The sequence below is a fragment of the Sarcophilus harrisii genome, chromosome 3 (genome assembly GCF_902635505.1).
Source record: "Sarcophilus harrisii chromosome 3, mSarHar1.11, whole genome shotgun sequence".
NCBI classification, from domain to species: domain Eukaryota; kingdom Metazoa; phylum Chordata; class Mammalia; order Dasyuromorphia; family Dasyuridae; genus Sarcophilus; species Sarcophilus harrisii.
Window position 1 is genome coordinate 193648070 of NC_045428.1, and position 18530 is coordinate 193666599.

Here is an 18530-nt window from a genome sequence, read left to right on the forward strand (position 1 = left end):
AAGGATTTAAATCTAAATTTGATTCCGTTGATGAAATCCCATTGACTGGCTAGCAAATATTAGAGCCAGGGTTCAAGAAGCCTACAAGAACCCAGAACTTCAAGAAATTGTCAGGGGTTACATTTTTTAAAATTGTAGGTAATAAGAATTCCAGAGAAGTAAAGATCTACTGAGGATTAACAGTTGGAAAACACTGGCCCCTAGAGAGAGGGGCTAGATCAGTTAAATATGCTAGCCACTGGCAAGACTATGATTCTCAGGAGTGAAAAAGCCCAGATTAAAATGTACTTGGGAAATGTTAAGCAAAATAAATGAAAATACAATAAAACATAGATAATATGTATCCCCCTTAATATATGGTTTGACTCTATTAGGTTAGATGGTGTATTCTACTCCCTATCATTCTAGGAAACAGTCAAGAAAAATTCACATAGGTCAATAAAATCACCTATGGCATTAGAATCTGTCCAAGAAAAAAATCCTGTCCCTCTTTAAGATTAATGCCCACATGTCTTTACTTTTCCATTGAATATTCCCCACTTTCAAGATTTGTTTTTCCTACAAGATATTTTGCCTCATTATAATCAATTAAATAAACTTGTTGAAGAGCTCTGAATCTACACTTCTAAAAATTCCTCCCTTTTAATGTCTAAATTTCATTGTTGAATTCCTATTATTAAAGATGACTGCTGTAATACTCTGTTAATTTTTTTACCTCTATAAATAAAAACAGTTTTAAAATTTATATAGCTGAGATAACCAAGACCTCTGGTTTTAATAATAACTGAACATATATAAAAATGTATGGTACACAGCATCCAGATTATCTTCAATATTGTGGATTTTTAGGGAAAAAAAGACCTCCTTTCCACATGTTAAAATGTATATTTACATACATACACATACGCATAATACATATAAAAACGTATTATACATACACACATGTGTATAATGTACACATATACACATTTTTTTCTTGATTTGTGATTTCATTAGATTAGGGAATTAACAGTAAGGAAAATCTCTGCTGATTCAAGTAGGAATCTGCTTTATAATTTATATCCTGGAACAACTAGGTGATACTGTGGAAAGATTTAGTTCTGGGCCTGGAGACAGGAAGATCTTGAGTTTAAATTAATAGCTGTGTGATCCTGGCAAGTCACTTAACTTCTATTTATCTCAGTTTCCTCATCTGTAAAATGGAAATAATAAAAGAATCTGACCCCCAAGGTTTGTGAGAATCAACTGCGATAATTATAAAGTGCTTAGTACAATGCCTGATACATTATACATCCACCCTTAGCCTGGATCACACTGCCTTGTGGTAGTGGGACTTTCATAGTTCAATGAAATTATGGACTATATGTAAGGTTACCCCAAATAAACAGGTCATAGTGGAGAGTTCTGACAAAAGGTGATTCACTGGAGAAGAAAATGGCAAAACAGTCCAGTATCTTTGCCAAGAAAACCCCATGGACTGTACTAAAATGATTAAAGCAAATCTGCAAGCTAGGCTCAAGCTATATGTGAAATGTCAGAAGAGCAAGCTGGTTTTCAAAAAAGCAGAGGAATTAGAGACCAAATTGCCAACATTCCCTGGATTATGGAGAAAGTAAGGGAGTTCCAGAAAAATATCCCTTCTGATTTATGGACTACATCAAAGCCTTTGACTATGCGGATCACAGCAAATTGTGGCAAATACTGCAAAATATGAGAGTAACAGATCATCTTACTTTTCTCTTGAGAAATCCATGTTCATCCCAAGAAGCAACAGAAAGAATCAAACATGGAACAACTGGTTGGTTTAAGATTGAAAAGAGAGTACAACAAGGTTATCTTATTTATTTGACTCATATGCAGAATACATTATGTGAAATGTCAAGTTGGATGAATTTAAAAATGAATAAGGTTGCCAGGAGAAATATCAGCCATTTCAGCTATGCAGATGATGCAACTCTGATGGCATAAAGTGAAAAGGAATTAAGAAACCTCTAAATGAGGGTGAAAAAGGGAGAGTTGTAAAAGCTGGTCTGAAGCTCAACATCCAAAAAACTAAGATCTTGGCAAACTGTCCTGTGACGACTGCGCTAGCACCCTACACACCCCAGAATCAGCTGGAGTTAAGATAAGCAAAAGTCCTTAGTCTTTTATTCTTGGTCTTCAGTCACAGGATTGAACAGAATAGAAGCAGAATCTCCATGACCACCTTCTTCCTCGGCTACCACAAAGAGTGACTCTGGCTTGTCTTATTCCACCTCCTAGTCCCTCTTACAATCCTCTGTATACACCAATCATTGAGCCAGCACAGGATAGTGGGAAGGACCATTTTCCAAGCATATGCCCATAGAGTATTGTCCAATCAGTAATTAGCCTTAAGTGCTTGAACTGCCCTCAGTGCAAACGATTCAAGAGTTTCAGCCCTCTATACTGTCCCATCACTCCCTGGCAAAAAAGGGAGAAGAGATGGAAACAGTGTCAGTTTTTATATTCTTGTTTAAAGATTACTGCAGACAGCAAGTGCAGTCATGAAATTAAAAGATATTTGCTCTTTGGAAAAAAAAGTTTTGGCAAATCTGCACAGCACACTAAAAAACAGACATTGTCTTGCCAGCAAACGTCTGTATAGTTTAACACTTTGTTTTTTCCAGTATGGCTGTGAAAGTTGGAGTATAAGAAAAGTTGAATGCTGCAAAATTGACATTGTTGAATTATGGTTCTGGAGAAGACTATTGAGAGTTCCTAGGATAGCAAGGAGATAGAACCAGTCAACACTTAAAAGAAATTAATTCACTGGAACGTCAAAAACTGAATCTGAAGCTTAAATACTTTGATCACATAATGAGAAGATGGGATTTATTAGACAAGACCCTGCTGTGGGGAAAGATTGAAGAGAAAAGAACATGGAAAGAACAAACAAGAACTTGGACGAACTTTAAGAGATGGTGGAAAATAGAATGGCCTGACATATTATGATCACAAAATATGAGTCACAAAAAGTTGGACATAACTGAATGACTGGACAACAACAACAAAAATAAATATAGGTATATGTTAGATTTTATTGTTACTAATGAATTGCCTGGATCATGGAGTGGTTTAAGTGACTTGCCTAGAGACAAATAATTAGTATGTATTGGAAGCAGGATTTGGATCCAGGTCTTATTATTGACTCCAGGTTGACTCTCCATCTACCATGTCTGTCTGATTCTCTTTCTCAACTTTAAAGAAGGTTTGCTATATAAAAACCTAAGCTTTAAACAATATTCTAAAAATTCAAAGTAACTTTTGATTCTGGTTAAAATTGAATTAGAAAGTGTTCTATATTAAAAAATATATCCCAGATGATTTTATGAGAATTGATCTATTAAAAAAAAAAATCCAAGCAAGGATTTTGTGACCAGAGTGATATGGTAGGAAGAATTCTCCAATTCCATTATTTCTGTGTATAATATGACATAAATAAGCAAAGAAGAAAAAAATTATTTTTAGTTACTAAAAAAAATTGTTGACATATTTAAACTTCCCTTTCATCCCATGCCATACCAAAGGGTTGATCTTGATTTAATTTGTAACTGGAGTTTCAATAAATGAAATTATTAAAAATGGCCACAAGCAAATGAAAACATTTAAACAATATGGAGCAAGAGAAATAAGTCAGAAGGTAGTAATCATAAATCAGGCTTTGTCCCGTTGAATAAGATACAAAAATAGCTGCTACCATAGTGAGGGGCAAAGAAAGAACTGAAGATAAACATTCTTCCACAAACTATTCTTTTTTTTTTTTTTTTTTAATTTTATTATAGTAACTTTTTATTGACAGAATCCATGCCAGGGTAATTTTTTTTACAACATTATCCCTTGCACTCACTTCTGTTCTGATTTTTCCCTCCCACCCTCCACCCCCTCCCCTAGATGGCAAGCAGTCCTATATATGTTGAATATGTCCTAGTATATCCTAGATACAATGTATGTGTGCAAATCCAAACAGTTTTCTTGTTGCACAGGGAGAATTGGATTCAGAAGGTAGAAATAACCCGGGAAGAAAAACAAAAATGCAAACAGTTTACATTCATTTCCCAGTGTTCTTTCTTTGGGTGTAGCTGCTTCTGTCCATCATTGATCAATTGAAACTGAATTAGGTCTCTTTGTCAAAGAAATCCACTTCCATCAGATTACATCTTCATACAGTATTGTTGTTGATGTATATAATGATCTCTTGGTTCTGCTCATTTCACTTAGCATCAGTTCATGTAATTCTCTCCAAGCTTCTCTGTATTCATCTTGCTGGTCATTTCTTACAGAACAATAATATTCCATAACATTCATATACCACAATTTACCCAACCGTTCTCCAATTGATGGGCATCCACTCAGTTTCCAGCTTCTAGCCACTACAAAAAGGGCTGCCACAAACATTTTGGCACATACTGGTCCCTTTCCCTTCTTTAGTATCTCCTTGGGGTATAAGCCCAGTAGAAACACTGCTGGATCAAAGGGTATGCACAGTTTGATAACTTTTTGGGCATAATTCCAGATTGCTCTCCAGAATGGTTGGATTCGTTCACAGCTCCACGAACAATGTATCAGTGTCCCAGTTTTCCCACATCCCCTCCAACACTCATCATTATTTTTTCCTGTCATCTTAGCCAATCTGACAGGGGTGTAGTGGTATCTCAGAGTTGTCTTAATTTGCATTTCTCTGATTAATAATGATTTGGAACACTCTTTCATATGAGTGGTAATGATTTCAATTTCATCATCTGAAAATTGTCTGTTCATATCCTTTGACCATTTATCAATTGGAGAATGGCTTGGTTTCTTATAAATTAGAGTCAGCTTTCTATATATTTTGGAAATGAGGCCTTTATCAGAACCTTTAACTATGAAGATATTTTCCCAATTTGTTGCTTCCCTTCTAATCTTGTTTACATTAGTTTTGTTTGTACAGAAGCTTTTTAATTTGATGTAATCAAAATTTCACAAACTATTCTTTACTATCAGATCTTTACAAAGGAAAATCTGGGGAGTATGATCATCACTCAAAAACTGTCAACAGGTATATTAGAGAGACCCATGCCTTATCTAGGGACATGAAGATAATGAAATTTATCAATCAACATCCAATTTATTGGACTACTTCCCCTAGAATAAAGTCATCTAGACAAGGCAAGTAAAAATAGAACCCAACATATCATCCAGGATGTTTCTAAAAATGGAAAGAAACAATTTGAAATTTGTTGCAGAAAGTTCCTTTATTCCTCTTAGTCTATAGGCAAAGAATAGGAGGAACCATTTGCTGAATAAATGTTGCTAGGATTGAAATAGGGCTGTGAAATCTGTGAAAGGGAACTTAGACATTATTTACTTCAACCTTCTCTTTTAAAGATGAGAAAATTGGGACCCAGATAGGGCTTCCAAGGTCCTTGAGCCAAAATTGAAATGAATCTTTCTTATCAAAGAGAGGCTGAAAAGCATATTAATTGATTTGCAAAATAAGTCCTAGATGGGAAAGGAAAGTCTGGAAAAAAAATATTTTTCCACTTGCCACTCATAAAGTTGAGCAAGTCACTTGACTTTTTAGCTGCAGAGTATGTAGCTTCTGCTGTCCCAATTTTACAAGGCTTCTTATTTTCCAGGGCCATGTTTGTCATCAGCAGTTAGATTCCTCTTGGAAATGCTCTGCTAACTACTTTACTAACCCATCTTTTAAAGGTCTCTTGTAAGACTGGTTTATCATTCTTTGTTATCTGCTAGTGGCTTCTATTCACATTTACACATGAGACTAAATCCTTCTTAATGAAAGGATCATATTACAATTATTTTAACACCATATTATTCGATCTGTTTTCTCTGATTAGGTCTGTTTAAGATCAACTTTCATATACTATAAGGGAATTGGACTAGCTAGTCTTATAAGTCCTTTCAGACCTAATGCTGGGATCCTATGAATATGGGCAACAGTGACTCATTTTGCAAAAATATACTGTTTTTATTTATATTGAAAACAAGGGGCCTTTAAATTTCAAATAACTTACTTCGGAACTGAGTTCTTTTTCTTTTATAGCATAAAGCCTTCCTCAGCCCTTATTCCTCTGGGGTTAGTAGTAGGTCTTTCCATTAAGATATGCTCCAAAGTTTTGTGCTGTCTTTCCCCCATCATCTGTATTTATTAAACCAAGAGGACTCCCTTCAGTGTGTTTAACAATAAAGGTAGCATAGATACATATACTCTCTTAGGAGATTGGGGGAATGGGAAGTTGCCTTCTACTCAGATGCCTTTGTGAATCCTGTGTGCAGGTCAATATGCCTGGAGAGAAGGCACAATATTCAGTGGATTTTTTTATATCTAATATATATCATTGGGCCTGCTTCAAAATGCTTTCTTTGACTTCATGACAGCTGCCATTTATTTCTAAGAAAAAAATAAATTTACAAAGCCTCTATATTATGATTAACTGGGCCCTAAGGCAAGAGATTAGTTTTTTTTTTTTTTTTAAATAAGTTTTTAGTTATTTATTTAGAAGCATATTCTGTTCTGTTGTTACCCAGCAGGTTGAATTTCTGGCATTAACATCTTAATTCTATGGTTTTCCCTGTAAAAGTTAAGTATATCCAAACATAGTTTAGATATTATTTGCCCCTAGACATCTTACCATCCTCTCTCTTATAACAGTCTATTCAGCCTGTTATGCGATGGGATAAGCGAAGAAACATCATATTCTAACTTGTACTGAAATTGCTTGTATGCATACCTTTCTCCCTATTAGATTATAGATTTCTGGAGGACAGTATTATTTCATTTTTTATATTTATATCCTCAATGTTTCTTTTCAGTGATCCCTTCTCACCCATTTTGGGTGTCCATCTTTTATCCAACTCTTCTCTGTGGCTCCAAGAAGTTGTAGCACAGGCAATACTCTCTGGTAAAACTCTCAGGAGATATAAGCTAAATCAAGTTGAGGTCTCAAACTGTCTGTGATTTAGGGGGATATCTATCCCAGGCATGTGACACTTCCCCCAGTGAAATGGATAGATGAAAACATTTTACACTGCAGTGGCCATGAAGGCTGAAGAAGGTGCAGTGGAGTGCAATTGTTGGCCCCACAATATTCCCAATCGTGGCCAAATTAAAATGTAATTAAGAAATCTTTAATAAAACAAAAATATATTAAATATAGATAATATTACATTTTAAAGGTAAGTCAATATGTCAACAGGAATCTTTATGTACCACTTAATGGCTCTGTTCCTATTTGAATTTGACACCACTGTTTTAAATCAGCTCTCTTATGAGGTATGCAGTATAATGTAAAGGACAGAGCTGACAATTTTCTGGTTAATTTGAGTAATGAAGATGACAAAATCATATAATATAGACCTTAAATTAAACTGGAGAGGAGTTAGTTATTTAGTTTTGATGTCTATAAACCTGCTCCTAATTGAACACTCCGCTTTGGGGAGATAATTCAGTTTAACAAGCATTTACTAAGTGCCTACTATGTGCTAGACATTGTTTTCAATCCTGGAGACAGAAAGACAAAAACTCTGCTCTTTAGGAACTTATATTATGGGGGGAAAACATGTAAATCGAGGGCTAAATACAGTATATAAGAAAAGCAATTGCTGGGGTGAGAGCATAGTTCTCCAAGGAGCAGTTTGTTAATGATATACTAGGGAATCCAGAAAATGCAATGGAGGCTGATGTGGATGGATATGAAGGAATTGCAAATGGTGGTGTAGGAAGGTCACACAATCATGGAATCAAAGGGATTCTGAGGACAGCCATGGGGAAATTGATCATGATTTTGACAGAAGATACCTCAAAGTTCATTTGATTAATAGTACTTGAGTAAGTGGTACACAGAACTGGGGGGTGGGGGGAGGGAGAACAGAGGGAATACTGTGAATTGCAACAGGGCAAGTGAGAAATTCCACTAAGACCTGTCTTTACCACCAGATAAGACCAAATGAGAAATTCTTGGTCTTGTCTGGTGGTAAAGACAGGTCTTAGTGGAATTCCAGGATATGATATGGTAATAGAGGGATGAGGATTACTGATGTACTCACCCTCCAGTTACCATAGATCTTCAAGTTAAATGGTAGACAAATGACTCATACTGTATTTATTTTAGGGGGAAATACATACATACATGTGTACATGTATACACACATATATACACATTTGTATATATACACATATATGTATGACATAATCTTACATATAATGAATTACATATGTATTCATATTGTACATAAATTATATATTAAAATATCTTTCAAGTAGACTTCTATTTATTCACAGTCCAAATAACTTGAAAGTTGTAGCTACCAGAATTTCTTTCACAGTTAGAAGTGATTTTCATAATGATGACTCTGAGGCATTTTTAAATCCATATGTGGCTTTTAGATCATAAAAGGGAAATGGAAGTATATTCCATTGCATTTCTCTGAAAATGGTTAATTTATGTACAGTAATTTTCAGTTAGGCAAGATATTCAGTTAATGAGAACAGCCCATCCTCCAACCAGTTTGGGTAAATGAAAATTACAGGCAGTTCCAAAGTGCAGTACAGAAAGTCCTTGAAGGCAGAGTCCATTGTTAAAATTTCAGTGTGAGTAGTTAAATCTTGGGAAAACCTCAAAAGCTACAAATCAGGGCTTGATTTACTGTTTTGTTGATTGTCTAGATTTAAGAAAGTGATGGAGAAAATGTTCATAATGAAGAATAAATTTAAAGAGGTGGACAAAGAGAGTCATTTGTTAAATGTTTACCAACATACCTCCCCTTTTTTTTTCTTGTTTTTTTTTTTTGTCTGAATTCCTTGTGCCTTGCACAGTACATCATAACAGGTATTTATTTAATACTTTTTAGTTGTTTTCGTTGTTTGTTGTTTGTTGATGCCATTGTACAGAAACAGGGCAGGTTTCAAATTGAAAAGATCTCCTGTTTCTAAGAATCATTTCCTACTTGTTGAGCTGTGATTAATGGGAGATAAAAATATCATAGATTTCAAGTTGGAAGAGGATTATAGATATAGCAATGAACAGGACTTTGAAAGTCACACTACCTAATAAGACCACTAAATGGTCTTACTAGATGTGTGCTGGGCTTAGAGTCAGGAAGGCCTGAATTTTTTGAATGGAGAGGGATGGTTTTATTTTTATCTTTTATCTTATCTCTAAATTTTTATATTTTATCTCTATATATTATCTCTATACTTTATCTTATCTCTATATTATTTTTATCCATAGCACTTAGAACAGTAATTGTTGAATTGTTTTTCAATTGTATCCTATTCTTCATGACCTCATTTGAGGTTTTCTTAGTAAGGATAGTAGAATGGTTTTCCATTTCCTTTGCATGCTCATTTTACAGATGAGGAAACTGGGGAAAACAGGGTCAAGTGGTGACTTGTCCTAGGTCACACAGCTAAGAAGAATCTGAAACCAGATTTGAACTCATAAACATAAGTTTTCCTGACTGTAGGCCTAGCATTTTATTCACTGTGTCATCTAATTGCCCACTTAAAATAGTATCTAGCACATAATAGATATTAATAAATGCTTATTGATGGATGGATTGACAACCAGTTAAAGGAGGATAAGCAAAGAAATAGCAGTCAAGTTTTATTATTCATTAAAGGTAGTGTGAAAATACCTGAGTAATCTATGTGAAGGTGAGTTTGAACTCTTTAGAGAAGATATTCTAATGATGCTAATTAAGTTAAAAACCATTCATATAAAATTGCCCCAAATCTGAGGTTATTTGCTCACTATGTCACCATTCACAATGAAATGGGTGTACACTTGTGTGTTTTTCTATGAGGCCTATGTTTATGGCTCTATGTGCCAGGGTACATCCAGAGATACTGGATTAAAGTCATGAGAAAAGGAAGTGGTGGCCCCTGGCCCCCATTCTGTATTATGAGCCCCACCATGCTGCACATGGAAGGCATTTATACTTCCTTCAGAGAAGGGTAGCTCGTTGTAATGTATAAAGCATTATTATACCTACATGGTTTGACTGTCAAATTGAATTAGATGAAATTGCATGAGATGGCTGTTCAATCTCATTTGTTAAGTGGATTCATGAAATACAGCCATGTCAACTCCAGTGAAATTAGGCTTTGTCAAACAAAGGTGTTGATTTAAAAATTAAAAAAAAAAAAAAGAAGAAAAAGACAACTTTCTGAATTTAGGACTCATTTCACAATGTCTTTCTAGTGGCTGCATTTTGTATCACATCAGTCAATGACAGGCAGCAACCCAGATGTTTGCTGAATTCTGTTTCCTAGTACATGATCATTTCAAAGGTCATGTATATGTTAATTTATTACCTGGCTGTTATTGTAGAGAATTTTTATGGACTGATTTTAGAATGATTTATCTTTTCTCCTCCTCTAAGTAATTGTGAGGTCTCACTCAACCAATGGTGAGGAAGCTATGGGCTCGTGCAGAATTTCAAAGGAATTTGCTGAAGTTGTTTTTCAAATTGAGTATGAAAACACATGTGACATCCTATGCTGGGTTGAGGTTTTGTTTTTCTTTTGGTAAGAAGAAGAAAAAAAAAGATGTGTGTGTATGTGTGTGTGTGAATGTGAGTGTGTGTGTGTATGTAAGAATTGTAGATGGATCTAAGAGAAAATAATTTTTTTTTTTTTACTGTAGATCTTTTGTATTTCCTTTCTGCCTATGGATTCTTGGACATAAAATCCAGGACAAGCTTTATAAAACATATCTTCAAATCAACTTTTATGGATTTTCAGGTGATGGTGGAGGGAAAGTCTCAGAACATCATGAGTTGCTGGTAGGGAGATCACTACAATGAGGGAGATGGGAAGAATAGAGCAAGGTTGGACCCTCCTCAAGTTGCTACAGTTACTGGTTGTCTGACTGTGGGCAAATCATTTAAACCTTAACAGGTCTTGTCTATTCACCAAATGAGTAAAAGGAGAGTTGCTCTATGAAATCTCTTTCAGTTCTAAAACTTTGCTCCTATGATCTTATAATGGCACTGATTATTCTTTCTATCATATGCTAAATCCAGTTGTTTCCATATTGCTGGAATAATATAAGTATTACTTATACACTTTAAATTTCAGTGACCTAGAACAAATCTCTAATCATCCCAACCTACTTATGGATGTGCTTAGAACATATTCCACTCCACCCAAAGAAAGGCCTATCTGTTAAAATCTCACTCAATCTTTGAGTCCCCATCTTCTTCCAGAACTCTGCAGTCTAAAGTTATCCAAGTCTTTCAGTTTTAGTACTTCATTTTTTCTTTTCCTTAGGCACTGAGATCTTTGGGGGGAAAGACTCTTTTCTTCATCTTTGCTTCAAACATTAGAACAAAGCTTTATTACCAGTAAGTTCCTAATAAATGTCTGCTGAACTAGATTGCAATCATTTCATTATACTTTCCCTACTAAGCCTCTCCAGTCGATCAGGATGACTATCCCCACTTAAATCCAATTCACTTGAATATCATGACATCCTCATGTCATGGTCCTTTTTGAGAACAAAAGGACAAACAGCTAAGCAAGAAACATATTAAAACATTCTTCAGAGTTACTGTAAATAATTTGACTACAGAAGCTAACACTAAGAAGAGTGGGCAGGAGAAGGGGGAGATAGAAACAAGAAGGAAAGAATGAGCTATTTCTATATGGCAGCTATATGAGGCAGACTATGAGTTGGGATGCAGTAAGACTGTGAGGCTGTTCCAGATGGCCGACAAGGGGTGAATTGCTTTTTCTTTTGTATGAAAGAAAAAGTGAAATGAAGTGGTGAATAATCCTTTCAAGAGCCAGGACAAGAGAGACAAGTACCAGAGTATAAGTGAGGACATCCAGCCTTTGTTCACTTTTAAATATACATTTTCAGTATTTTGCATTTGCCAGAGTCTTTATTTGGCAAAATCTTCCCAATAATGTATATTGGGGAAACTAAGAGCTCTTGCTTCATATCATTAGTGTAATCCTCTTTATTCTTCTGTACAAATATCACATTCAGAAACACTAACTGTACCATTCAGACATCTATTAATGGCAAAGTGAAGTCATGAACCTCTCTGACCTACTTTTTACTAGGCAGTTTCCACAATCAGTGAAACAGCAAAAACGATTAGAAGATGTGAGTGGTATGTTGTCCCAGATTGGTCCAGGCAAACAGCAAATCCAAAAGGTTAATGGGATGTCATTTCACAGTTTGCACACTTACAAATCTGCCTGTGCAGTGAGATGCCAAGGACAAAATGGGATTTTTTTTTTCTTTTTGTTTCCCCACAGGTACAAAAATATTTATTTATTTATTTTTAATTAAAGCTTTTTACTTACAAAACATGCATGGGTAATTTTTCAACACTGATCCTTGCAAAGCCTTCTATTCTAAATTATCCCCTCCTTTCCCCCACCCCCTCCTTTAGATGGCAGGTAGTCTAATACATATTAAATGTGTTAAAATATATGTTAAATCCAATATATGTATACATATTTATACAGTTATCTTGCTGCACAAAAAAATTTGAATCAATAAGGAAAAAACTGGGAAAGAAAACAAAATGCAAGTGAACAACAACAGAGAGGGTGAGAATGCTATGTTGTGGTTCATCCCACAGTCCTCTCTTTGGGGGTAGATGGCTCTCTTCATCACTGAACAACTGGAATTGGTTTGAATCATCACATTGTTGAAGAGAGCCATGTCCACCAGAATTGTTTATCATATAGTCTTGTTGTTGCACAAAATGGGATTCTTTAACTGATACTACTATCCCCATCCAAATTCTACTGATAACCATCAAAATAACTATTCTTGTTCTTTTCTTAGCTAATAGGAAAAAATGTTCTTTTTTCTTAGTTACAGTTGAATAACATTTTTTGGTCAAGTCAAGAGAGCTTCCATTTTCTCAGTAAAGGTACATTATTTTGCAAATTCCCATGAATTTTCCTTCATAGATATTGAGATAGATAGACTTTTCCTTCATAAAAGTTTTGCTAAACAATTCCATTAAAACAACAACAAAAAAATCAATTAATTTTTTATCTTATGTTACTGGCACTAACACTGATGGATCATAGAAAGAATGATATTGAAATTTCCCTGTGGTCACAGGATCTTCAAATTTTGACTTGTAAGGATTCTTAGAGATAACCCTCATCTTACAGATGAAGAAATCAAGACCAGTAAGTAGAACTGATTTACTCAAAATCGCAGGTATAGTAAATAACTAATATTTAGCTCCATTAGCTAAAATGGAGATGATAATAAAAGCATCTACCTCTCAGGGTTATTGTGAAGATCTAATAAGATAATATTTGAAAAGCATTTGGCAGAGTGCCTGGTATGTAGCAGGTACTTAATAAATGCTTGTTTCCTTTTCTTTGAAAAGTATGAAGTGCTATATAATATATGCTACATAAAATATGACTACAGCTATGACAACAGAAGTGCTATATATAATATATGCTATACCTATAACTTCAGCAAAGTTGTCTCCCAAACTTTAAGGGTCTAACTGCTCTTGAGAAGATAGATAGCCACCTGGAGACATCTATCCTGGCAGTGCCCCCCTGCTTCTTTGGCTGCCCTAGGGTACTTAGGAATGCAGATTCCCTCAGGGGATCTAGATGGGGAGAGTGTCCATCCACATATATTTGGGAGCAGCTTGGTTGTGAGGGCAGAGAAAGAATTTGGGTCAAATTGTTCAATGGTAGCTCCCTCAGGTGCTGAAACTTGAGGGATGGTCCAATAAGGTTTTTGGCCTCAGCCCTGGGTGTGGGGAAAGCAGAAAGCTCCAGATCAGTGTAATACAACTTAGTATCATCTTCAGCTAGAATGAATTGTCAGAGGATCACAGAATCCCCTAGCTGTTAAAGACTTTAGAACCCAAGCAGTCCAACTTTAATCTGAGCAAGAATCCTTTCTATAGTACACAGGAAAAGTCATTATTTAGCTTCTGCTCAATAATGAGCAACACAGAAACTTCTAAGACAGGTACCTCATTCTACTTTTGGACAGCTATAATTATTAAGGTATTTCCCTCTTAGAACAACCGAAATCTGGCACATTTTCACTCATAGTTCTTAATTCTGCCCTTTGAACAAAGCAGAATTAACTCTAACACCTTAACATGTCTTTCTACCTTTACTTCTCCTCCTTGGAGGATCTCAAGAACTGAGATTAACTTAATTCATGCAATATACTGGCAAACTGATTTCCCTTAGGTTTAGACCTGACCATGGCCTTTCACTGCTCAAGACTCTTCAATGGCTCCCTATTGCCTATGCTGTAAAATTAAAATGCTTTAGATTTACAAGCTGGTACCATTCTACTCTCCCATCCTTCCCAAATATTATTCTGCTCCACTGAATGTCTGCTCTAGAACTCTTCACAGTGCCATAAGCTTTTCTGTCTCTGAGTCACCTCATGCTATTCTCCATGATGGACTCTTCCTATCTCCATTCCCTACTCTGTCCCTTCCCCTTCCCTATATATCTTATGCTATATAAGAAAAAAAAGAAATGGGTATTTATTAAGAACCTACCATGAGCCAGATACAATACTAAGTGCTTTATAAATATGTCTTCCCAAAACTCTGGGAAGTAATCAATATTATTATCTCTATTTTACAATTGAGAAAATTCAGGCAGATAGAGAAAGAATAAGTGACTTCTAAGATTTGTATTTGTTTCTGTATTTGAATTCAGGTCTTTGTGACTCTAGGATCAGGGGTCCTCAAACTATGGCCAGATGCGGCAGCTGAGGACGATTATCCCCCTCACCCAGGACTATGAAGTTTCTTTATTTAAAGGCCCACAAAACAAAGTTTTTGTTTTTACTATAGTCTAGTGTTATGGGCCAGAACTTGAAACAAGATGTTAACTCATTAGAGTTGATGGAAACAATGCTTGTGTGTTTAGGATTTACACCTTTGGGAGAATTCACACATTAGAGCTCACACCATTGAAAGTTCACACATTAGCTCACACATTGGAGTTTACAAGTTCAGGAGATTCAAGTCAGAAACCCACAATCTCACTCTCTCAGAGGAGGAGTCAACCTTTGGGTTCACACCTTTAAGAGATCATATATAAGAAGCTCTTAGAGCAACTGACCCCAGTCAGTCAGTTGAAAAGATTGAGAGGGGAGCGTCAGTTGGAGATTGAGAAGCCACGAGTCAGAGTTGAGCTAGAGGCAGAAGCTGGAAGAGATAAAAGACAAACCACAAGAGCTCTTGGAACCAAGGAGGGAGATAGGCCTCTAAGAAAACTAACTGGGAGATTTGAAGAGACAATAAAAGATTTGAACTTTTAACACCTGGCTGCATTTGAGGTAATTATTATTTTGAACTGAAAGTAAGGCTGCCTCCAGAAAACCTTCCCAAGAAACCTGCTCCCACAGAGAACCATCTTATATTTTAAAAAAGAAGAGAACATCACATTTTGGCGCCTGAACATGGGACTGACAGGACCCTTATTTCTTTCCTTTTTTTTTTTTTTTAAGGTTACTGGAAATCTTTAATTAATACACTAGTAGTTACATGTGATAACAAAGAGATGACATCAGTATCTAAAATATTAATAAGCAGATAGGAATGCTTAAGCTGGAATTTAAAAAAAAATCTTTTTTTTAGTTTGTCAGAATGAATCTAAAGCAGGCCAATAGTACAAATTATATAATTGTAATAGTGATTATGAATGAATGCATTCTCCCACATTACATTTCAGGATCAGCATACAGACTGGTAGCCATGTAGTAGGACTACCATAGTGGGTGGGGCTATCAAGAAAAATTTCTAAGGAAGAGAATCAATCATCCCATGGAATAAGAAATTTAGGAAAGTTTATTTTTTTAATTATAAAAGAATTAGAAAGATAATATCAGAACCAAGATGGCTAAAATAGTAGAAATCTCAAACATTATATTGCATAATTAAAGACCACAAAAATGAAACATATTGAAAAGAATTCAATAAACAAAAACTTATCCTAATATATTTTTTTTCCTTTACTCAGAAATTAAAAAGTTAAGGCCATACAAAGAGTTTAAAGAACACACACACACATACACACACACACACAACACAAACATATCAAACAAAACTTCATTACAGAGACTTTAGAATTAAAGAAAACACCCTAAGAACAAGGATGTGGAAAATTTGTGATCATCCTTGTCATACACCTATGATCATCTATATCCACAAAATCCAAAACAATGAAGAAACAAGTCAGATCAAATAAGAATCATAGTCTGTGCTATAAGGAGAATTACATCAGAGAGTTAATTAACATGTTTAGCCTCACTAAAAAACCAGAAAAATGTATATTTGGAGAATACAAATCATTTAAAACTCAAATACTTCTCATTGGTGTGTTAATTACTACAAAAGCACCATCTCAGTAATGCTCATTAATGAGCATCTCAGGACCTTTATTTCAGTGGAAAAGCTCCAATCCTGGTCTCAGTGAAAAAGCCTTTAATCCTGATTCTAGTGGAAAAATCTCCTCAACCCATAAATTAGGGTGAGTACAACAAAGAAATTTTATTAAAAGAATTAAAGTAGAATTTCAGCTAAAATGGGACAGATGTTTAGAAAACAGCCTTCTGTTTCTGTTCAAGGAAAATGTTTAGAAAGCTTTGTCAAGGTTATGAAAAGCCAAGGGTTGATTATAATTTTGCAGCAGATCATTGAACTTTTAGAAACTGTAAAGCACATATGTCCTTATTTCTCTATGGAAAAAGAATTGGATCTGGAAGAGTGGAAATTAGTAGGAGAGGATCTTTGTCAATTCTACAATAAAAATGGACCTGACTCAATTTCCAAAGACATACTTAATACATATAATTTAATACAACTGGTTTTAGGAAATTATATAAGTGTTAGAATAAGGAAAAAGAAGAAAGATCAGGAGGGGGAGGTGCCAACTAAACTAGGTAAAAAGGGTGAAGAATCAGATTCACAGCAGGAGAAATTAGGTCATTCCTCATCTCATGACCCTCCCCCCTCAATTAACCCTTCATGGGTGGAGGAAGAAGGAGGAGGGGGAGAGGCAGTAATGCAATCAGAACCACCTATTAAGGAGCCTGTGACAAGATTAGAAAAGGCATTAATTAAGGCAATGAAGGACAAGATGTATCTGATTTTATAAATGCATATCCTGTGATTGAAGAGCTCCACTCTTCAGGTCAAAAAGGAAGAAGATACACTCCTTTTAATTTGGAAAAAATTAAGAATTTGAAAAAGGGTTGCACTCTTTATGGGGCTACATCATCTTATGTTAAGATGTTACTAGATAATTTGTCTTATGAAATCTTAACCCCAAATGATTGGTAATCTATAGCAAGGACATGTTTAGAACTTGGACAAAACTTATTGTGACTTTTGGAGTATCATGAATTATGTAGGATTCAAGCCCAACACAATAGGCAAACAGGAGCTATTGTACAAATTGCTTTTGACCAACTAGCTGGTGAAGGTCGGTATGGAGAGAATTCAGAACAGATTTATTATCCCAACTGTAATAAAAGCTTGGGGTTCTCTCCCCAGACAGAAAGATGAAGGTAAAGCCTTCACAAAACTAGAACAAGGTCCCAATGAACCTTTTGCTGATCTTGTGGGGACATTTGCAAACAGCTGTCATAAGAACCATTGGAGATAATTTAGCTACAGAAATAATGACCAGACATTTAGCTAAGGAAAATGCCAATGAGGTTTGCAAAAGAATTATATGGGGACTAGACAAAGATGCTCCTTTAGAGGAGATCATAAGGCTCTGTGCCACAGTGGGCACAAATGCTTATTATACCCAAACTATGATGAACATGGGAAGACAGGGTCCCTCTTGGCAAGGGACTTCTAGAGAAATTCGTAGATGCTTTCAGTGTCGAAAAGTTAGACATCTTAGGGCTCAGTGTAGATATGGAGATAGAGTGAGAAGACAGAGTAAAAGAAAACCCAAAACCCCATGGCAAAATGCAACCAAGGCTTCCACTGGGCCTCAGAATGTAGATTGACCCAGAGAAATGAGAGGCAGGGCCCAGCTCCTAGATATCATACAAAAGACTGATGGAGTACAATGTCAGCTGAGGTTACACTAAGAGAATCTTTAGAAGGTCAGGACTCTGATGTGATCAATCAGCCTAAAAGTAATCACATGGCAGAAAGAAATTATAGTTGGGGACAATACAGGCCTTTTAACCCAACAGGGCAGTGTCTAGTGCAAAGAGCTCCAATGTAATTGCCAGATGATGAGGAGAAATCCCAAAAGTGGTAAATAGAAGGGAATTAGATAGGTTAACTGCCTGGGAGAGAGGGTTTGCTTGTATTTCTACAGATGGAGAAGGAATCAGATGGGTGCCAACGAGCCATATTCTCCTTGTCCATCAGAGAGAAATAGAAAAAGAAAAAAACCTCAAAACAAAGGAGAAGATTTAAGAAACATCTGACACTGAAAGAGCATGGCTGACAATGAGACTGTTAAAAGAACTTTAAAATCTTCAGGAACCATTGGATTCCCTAACACAAGA

The 18530-nt window shown here is 35.6% G+C and overlaps 1 protein-coding gene across 1 annotated transcript in view; it reads right to left on the bottom strand.

Annotated features, from left to right (window-relative positions):
* The window catches only part of RAI2 (retinoic acid induced 2), a 136165-nt gene that overhangs the window by 73936 nt on the left and 43699 nt on the right, over positions 1 to 18530 (bottom strand). The gene's annotated exons all lie outside the window — the stretch shown is intronic.